Source organism: Lithobates pipiens, unplaced genomic scaffold (genome assembly GCF_037356315.1).
Source record: "Lithobates pipiens isolate NorthernLeopardFrog02 unplaced genomic scaffold, aLitPip1_a1.2 Scaffold_10, whole genome shotgun sequence".
Taxonomy (NCBI): domain Eukaryota; kingdom Metazoa; phylum Chordata; class Amphibia; order Anura; family Ranidae; genus Lithobates; species Lithobates pipiens.
Window position 1 is genome coordinate 64,425,164 of NW_027507686.1, and position 7,554 is coordinate 64,432,717.

Genomic DNA, 7,554 nt, shown 5'->3' on the forward strand with positions numbered 1-7,554 from the left:
GTCCTAAATGACTGATGGTGATAAATAGAATCCACCTGTGTGTAATCAAGTCTCTGTATAAATTCACCTGCTCTGTGATAGTCTCAGGGTTCTGTTGAAAGAGCAGAGAGCATCATGAAGACCAAGGAACACACCAGGCAGGTCCGTAATACCATTGTGGAGAAGTTTAAAGCCAGATTTGGATACAAAAAAGATTTCCCAAGCTTTAAACATCCCAAGGAGCACTGTGCAAGCGATCATTTTGAAATGGAAGGAGTATCAGACCACTGCAAATCTACCAAGACCTGGCCGTCCCTCTAAACTTTCAGCTCAGACAAGGAGAACACTGATCAGAGATGCAGCCAAGAGGCCCATGATCCCTCTGGATGAACTGCAGAGAACTACAGCAGAGGTGGGAGAGTCTGTCCATAGGACAACAATCAGTCGTACACTGCACAAATCTGGCCTTTATGGAAGAGTGGCAAGAAGAAAGCCATTTCTCAAAGATATCCATAAAAAGTCTCGTCTAAAGTTTGCCACAAGCCACCTGGGAGACACACCAAACATGTGGAAGAAGGTGCTCTGGTCAGATGAAACCAAAATCGAACTTTTTGCCCACAATGCAAAACGATATGTTTGGCGTAAAAGCAACACAGCTCATCACCCTCAACACACCATCCCCACTGTCAAACATGGTGGTGGCAGCATCATGGTTTGGGCCTGCTTTTCTTCAGCAGGGACAGGGAAGATGGTTAAAATTGAGGGGAAGCAACTGGCATTATTACATGTTGGTATGGAAAACTTCCCTACTAAATATAGACCAATGGTCAGCCATATTTTATTGGAAACCAGAGCCTTGATTCTACGCTACTGGAAGACTGAAACGTTGATAAATCTATCTGATGTGACTAAGATGGTGCATAGGAATTATACATTTGAACGCCTCATTGCGTTTAACGATATGAGGGGTTCAACATTTGACAAGCAATGGGAAAACTGGGTCAAATATATTTCTCACTGATATCAACATTTATTAATAATCTAGGATACTCACGCTTTATTTGTATTTGTTCATAAACAATACGATACTTCTGATCTCAATTCATGATTACATATTGTGTATATCGCTGATGTACGGGTAGACAACCCTTTTCTTCTTTTTTCTTCCTTTTCTTATCTTCTTTTGTTTTCCTTACTTTCAATTTTTTTTGCTGCATAACGCTTTGTTGGTTCATTATTACTACACACCTGTATTGTTAATGCTGAATATTCCACGAACATGTAAGTGTAACTTGTTACTTCCAATAAAAACTTATTGAAACAAAAAAAAAATTGAGGGGAAGATGGATGCAGCCAAATACAGGACCATTCTGGATGAAAACCTGTTGGAGTCTGCAAAAGACCTGAAACTGGGACGGAGATCTATCTTCCAACAGGACAATGATCCCAAACATACAGCAAAATCTACAAAGGAATGGTTCACAAATAAACGTATCCAGGTGTTAGAATGGCCAAGTCAAAGTCCAGACCTGAATCCAATCGAGAATCTGTGGAAAGAGCTGAAACCTGCTGTTCACAAACGCTCTCCATCCAACCTCACTGAGCTCGAGCTGTTTTTCAAGGAAGAATGGGCAAGAATTTCAGTCTCTCGATGTGCAAAACTGATAGAGACTTACCCCAAGCGACTTGCAGCTGTAATCGCAGCAAAAGGTGGCTCTGCAAAGTATTAACGCAAGGGGGCCGAATAATTTTGCACGCCCCACTTTTCATTTTTTTATTAGTTAAAAAAGTTTCAAAAAACCAATAGATTTTGTTCCACTTCACAATTGTGTCCCACTTGTTGGTGATTCTTCACAAAAAATAAAAATTTTATATCTTTATGTTTGAAGCCTGAAATGTGGCAAAAGGTTGAAAAGTTCAGGGGGCCGAATACTTTCGCAAGGCACTGTATATTATAGGAAACGACAGAAAGGGATTGCTGCACAAAAACACTTCTGGGGGTGTACACAATACAATGCAGCTGTAGTACAGTTGCTAATACAGTGTAGGCGGTGTATACAGTACCTAATGCAGTGTGTACAGTTTTTTTTCACAATACATTTTTTATTGAGAAATTAAAAGATTTAACAATCATGCACAAAAACAGTGTTAAAAATCATACGGGTGTGACCGAGGTCATCCACCTCCCTGACACAATGCAAGTTTTTCATTGCATTTATATATGGAGTGTAAAAGGGGGAAGCTGCTATACAATATGAACACAAGCAAGTGTTAAGTAAATTCTGCAATTTCTGAAGCGGGATAGAATAATAGGGGTACATAAAAAAGAGGGGAGAAAACAACAAAATAAATAAGTAAAAAGTAAATCACATATAACAGGTGTAAATCTGATATTGTGGAAGATATGTTCCCTCTGCATAACTCACTTATATACCTAAGTCTGGATAAAGATAGGTATAAAAATACCATAAGAGGTAGTCTGGGTGGGCAATCTGGTTTGACCTAATCAACCAGTTTGCAATTTATCATAGAAATATGAATATTTGAACAGGAACCACGGCCTCTATAATTTATTGAATTTTTCTGTCTTCTCTGAGGCAATAGCTGCCATCTCCTCCATTTTGTTAATGAAGTCAACCACGTGTAGCCACTCCACCACTGTAGGCACCTGCATGGTTTTCCAGTATCTTGGGATGGCAGATTTTGCCACTTTCAGTAGATGCCTGAAAATTGATTTTTTGTATTTACGTAGGGAGTAATTGGATACATTTAAAGCGGTTGTATACCCGCTAATGTTTTTTTTTTTTTTTTGCCGCCTGCAAAGGAAAAGGCATAATGAGCTAGTATGCACCGCATACTAGCTCATTATAAAATACTTACCTTAGAACGAGGCCCCGACATCTGGCCCGATCCACGCCGAGGGAGCTGACATGCCCCCTCTGCGTTTCTACTGGGTATCGCGGCTCCGGTACAGGTTTAGGAGATATTTTTTTTACCTACAGGTAAGCCTTATTATAGGCTTTCCTGTAGGTAAAAGTAAAAAAAATGACTATACAACCACTTTAATGGACAGTATTTTGGTGTTAGTGTAAGTTTTGTCTCAGTTATAGAATGGATCTGTGAACAAACGTCTTTACAAAAGTTGTGTATAAGTGGGCATCACCATCATATATGCACCATGGTGCCTAGATCTGCGCCACAGTGCCACCATTTTTCTGGGGTTTCTGGGTACCATGCATGAAGCTTGGCCGGGGTAAGGTACCAGTTTGTGAGGATTTTGTACAAGGTTTCTTGGATATTAGAACTGATAGAGCATTTGTGAGCTAGTGTGCAGGCATTAAACCACTGATCATCTGTGAAGGTAGTTTGGAAAGCTAGTTCCCAATCTTTCCTGTTTTTGCTAGTGGTGTCCTCTAAATTAGATTGGAACCAGTTGTACGTTAGAGACAGCACTTTACTTATAGGGGCTCCCTGGATACATAGTTGCTCAAAATATGTCATCTGTCTCGTGAAGTGTTTTCGGTTTGCATGACAGCAGATATAGTCACGGAGTTGCCTGTACAGCCAATGTGTGAAGTGTCTTTACATCAGTAAGGTACGATCACATTTACTCATGCTATTTGTATTGCCCTCTATCTATGGTTACTTAGATCTCTCTCCCTCCCTTTGCAATCCCAATATGGTATGGCTATCTCACTGTGATCTTTGAGTTTTCATATTTTAGTCTATTCAGTGGTTATTCTTGATCACTAAGCTTTGCGCCATCTGGTGGACATAAGTCACAATACAAAATGTATATCTATAAAGCTTATGTCACTGCTTTCAATATTATAATTATGGATCCAATATTATTATAAACAGTCCATCATGGGACGATACACTTTGTATCTTATTTTCTATCCTAATTTTTTACAATCTGAGAGCCTTTTTTACTAACATGATTCACTATGAGATGAGATATGATCAATAATCCACTTGGGACATTTAAATAACTACATTTTAGTAGACATGTGCGCCATCAATAAATTTGTTTTGTTTCGTTCCGTTTCATATTAGAATAAATTCGTATTGCGTAATTCGTTTCCGAAATTCAATTTGAATTCGTAGGAAATACGAATTTTTGTTAACTTTTCGAAACAATTACAATTGTTCGTTATGATGAATTTATCATTATGAGGGACTCCCACCATCCCTGTGCTTTGCTGACTTCCTGGGTTTTTTAACTTCATCATAACGAATAATCGTAATTAACAAACATTCTTATTTTTTCTGATTCTGAATCTCCCATCGACTACCAGTACCAGTCTCCCACTCCCATATTACAAAAGGTAATTTTCCCAACCCTCACTCAGCAGGAGAAGAAAACCTCTGGTCAACAAAACACCAGTCACGTTTCTGTTGTAACGGAATTTGGATCCGAAATTCGTAATCGAAATTCGGAAGCATAGAAATTCGTATTTCGGATCCTCCCGAATGTACGATTTTGTACAAGTTTTCGATTCGTACGAAACTGATCGCACAAGTCTACATTTTAGTCTATTAATGATTTCCGTTCATATATATATATATATATATATATCTCTCATTATATCAATAAAATTCCCCTCTTCTTACACATTTTATTTTTTAGTGTCTCTTTTGACATTCAGTGTGATCGCTGTTACCTAAATTGCCCCGTATTTCCACATCCGTGATCAGGTCTGTATTGTTGGTAATCAGTAGATCCAGTAACACTTTATTTCTAGTTGGTGCGTCTACCATCTAACCCATAAAATTGTCCTGCAAGACGTTTAGAAACTGGCGAGCCTTAGATGAATGTGTGGTTCCCTCCACCCAGTCTATGTCTGGATCGTTAAAATCCCCCATTATTATAACGCCTCCCATCCTTGCTGCTAATCCAAATTGTGATAGGAGATCTGTCTCCCCTTCCTCCCTCAGGTTAGAGGGCCTATAGCATACTCCCAGTATTATTTTCCCCTTAGCTTCATCCCTTTGGAGCTCTACCAAAAAGGATTAGGGATGGCCTTGCGGTTCGCCCGGCGGTCGGTTCGCGGCGGACTTCTGGCTCTGTTCGTGCGGCGGACATATGCGTTTACATTGTAAAAGAACTTTGACCCATGATGACACATCCATCATGGGGTAAAGGACAGCCAATTGAGACATTTCAGCACATGGACAATTGGACATTCCCCCTACCTTATAAATAGACCTGATCTGGCGGCCATTTTGCATTCTGTCTTTTGTCAGTGTAGGGAGAGGTTGCTGTGTGGAGCAGGGACAGACTGTAGTGACACAAATCACTAGCTATTAGGTCCACAAAAGTCCTTTTAAGGACTGGTATAGGTGTACATTATATAGGGTTCTGGTGCACTGCTGCTGACTGCTGTGCTTCTGATTGCTGAGTGCACTGCTGACCGATTCTGCATCTGTCTTTTGTCAGTGTAGGGACAGGACGCTGTGTGGAGCAGGGACAGCCAGTTTAATCACTAGCTATTACTATTAGGTCCACAAAGGTCCTTCTAAGGACTGGTATAGGTGTACAGTATATAGGGTTGTACACGTATAATATACTTTCTTTGAAATATAGAAAGCCTATTATACTTGAGTGCTGAGCTAAATGCTGACTGATTCTGCAGCTGTCTTTTATCAGTGTAGGGACTGAGGGACAGTCTGCAAATCACTAGCTACTAGGTCCACAAAGGTCCTTTTAAGGACTGGTATAGGTGTACTATTTGGTGTGCAGTATATAGGGGTGTAATACACATATAAAATACTTGCACATATAGAAAGCATAGTATGGTGCATTTCCACTGTGCATCATTGTGACTGCTGAGCGGTTCTGCAAGCGATACTACAAAGAGTGACAAATGCAATTAAAAAAAAGTATTATATCTGGTGTGATAGACCAGTGGCCTCCAAAAACGACAGATTGAAACGGGGTGTTATATACCTTCTTCCACATACATACTGCACTTCTCTAGAGACTTTTGTCACAGGGTCATTTAAAAAATTACAGGCAGAGGAAGAGGCAGGCCCTTCCGCAGGGGTGGTAGGGGTAGGGCAGGAGCAACAGACTTGAGCCAAAGTGGCAAATTGCAGAAGGTGCGTGCAATTACGTCAAAGGACCCACCAGACTTGGTTGAGTGGCTCACTCAGCCTTACTCTTCTGCACCCTCCTCATCCTCTCGATCTGCACCCTCTTCACTCTCTGCTGTGTGCACCCCCAAAGACACTACCACCAACAGTGCTCTCTATCACGGTGCTGGTGTGGTGTCAGTGCTCTCTATCTCGGTGCTGGTGTCAGTGCTATCACGGTGCTGGTGTTAGTGCTCTCTATCTCGGTGCTGGTGTCAGTGCTATCTCGGTGCTGGTGTCAGTGCTATCTCAGTGCTGGTGTCAGTGCTATCACGGGGCTGGTGTCAGTGCTCTCTATCACGGTGCTGGTGTCAGTTCTCTCTATCACGGTGCTGGTGTCAGTGCTCTCTATCTCGGTGCTGGTGTCAGTGCTCTCTATCTCGGTGCTGGTGTCAGTGCTCTCTATCATGGTGCTGGTGTGGTGTCAGTGCTCTCTATCACGGTGCTGATGTCAGTGCTCTTTATCTTGGTGCTGGTGTCAGTGCTCTCTATCTCGGTGCTGGTGTCAGTGCTCTCTATCTCGGTGCTGGTGTCAGTGCTCTCTATCTCGGTGCTGGTGTCAGTGCTCTTTATCTCGGTGCTGGTGTCAGTGCTCTCTATCTCGGTGCTGGTGTCAGTGCTCTCTATCACGGTGCTGGTGTCAGTGCTCAGTCTCTATCGCGGTTCTGGTTTCAGACAGGGAGGGAGATAGCAGCGCAGAAGCTAATCAGCAGGCAGTGCCAGCACCATGGCTGAGGATCACGACTGGACTGGCACCTCTGGACCACCGCAGTCGAGCCCTGCATAGGTGGGGGTAAGGGCCGGGCAGAGGGAGGGGCTCAAGCACAGGTTGGCACACTGGGACACTGGCACAAGACTGCACTGCCCTGACTGTGGCACTGATCATCTCCTGCACCCTCTTCATAGCCTGCCCTGACCTTGCCTCTCCTCCATGGCCTTCATGTGCTCCTGAATTGTCCAAATTTCACAGATAAAAAAAGAATGCTTGTCTTTGTCGATCCCAGATTCACTTAATACTTTTGTTATGTCAGTGTCCATGTTGTGGGACTATGTGTGCACAGCTAGTAAGTATTTTGTAGCTGAAAATATGACCTGTAGGTTTTTAAGGTTCGCCTGCCATTGAAGTCAATGGGGTCCGCCGCGAACTTTGCGGTTCGCAAACTTTTGGCCACGTTCGTGGTTCGCGTTTGTGAAACGTCCCGTCGGAAGTTCATCCATCACTAATAAGGATTCCACCTCCTGCCTAGCTCCCTTAGTGATGTCTTCTCTCACATCAACTTGTATATTATTCTTGATATATAGGCATACCCCTCCCCCTTTTTACCCTCTCTATCCTTGCGATAAAGGGTATACCCTTGAATGTTTGCCAGCCAATCATGAGAGCAGTTGAACCAGCTCTCTGAAATTACCACAAAATCCTAAGCCTCCTCATACAACAGT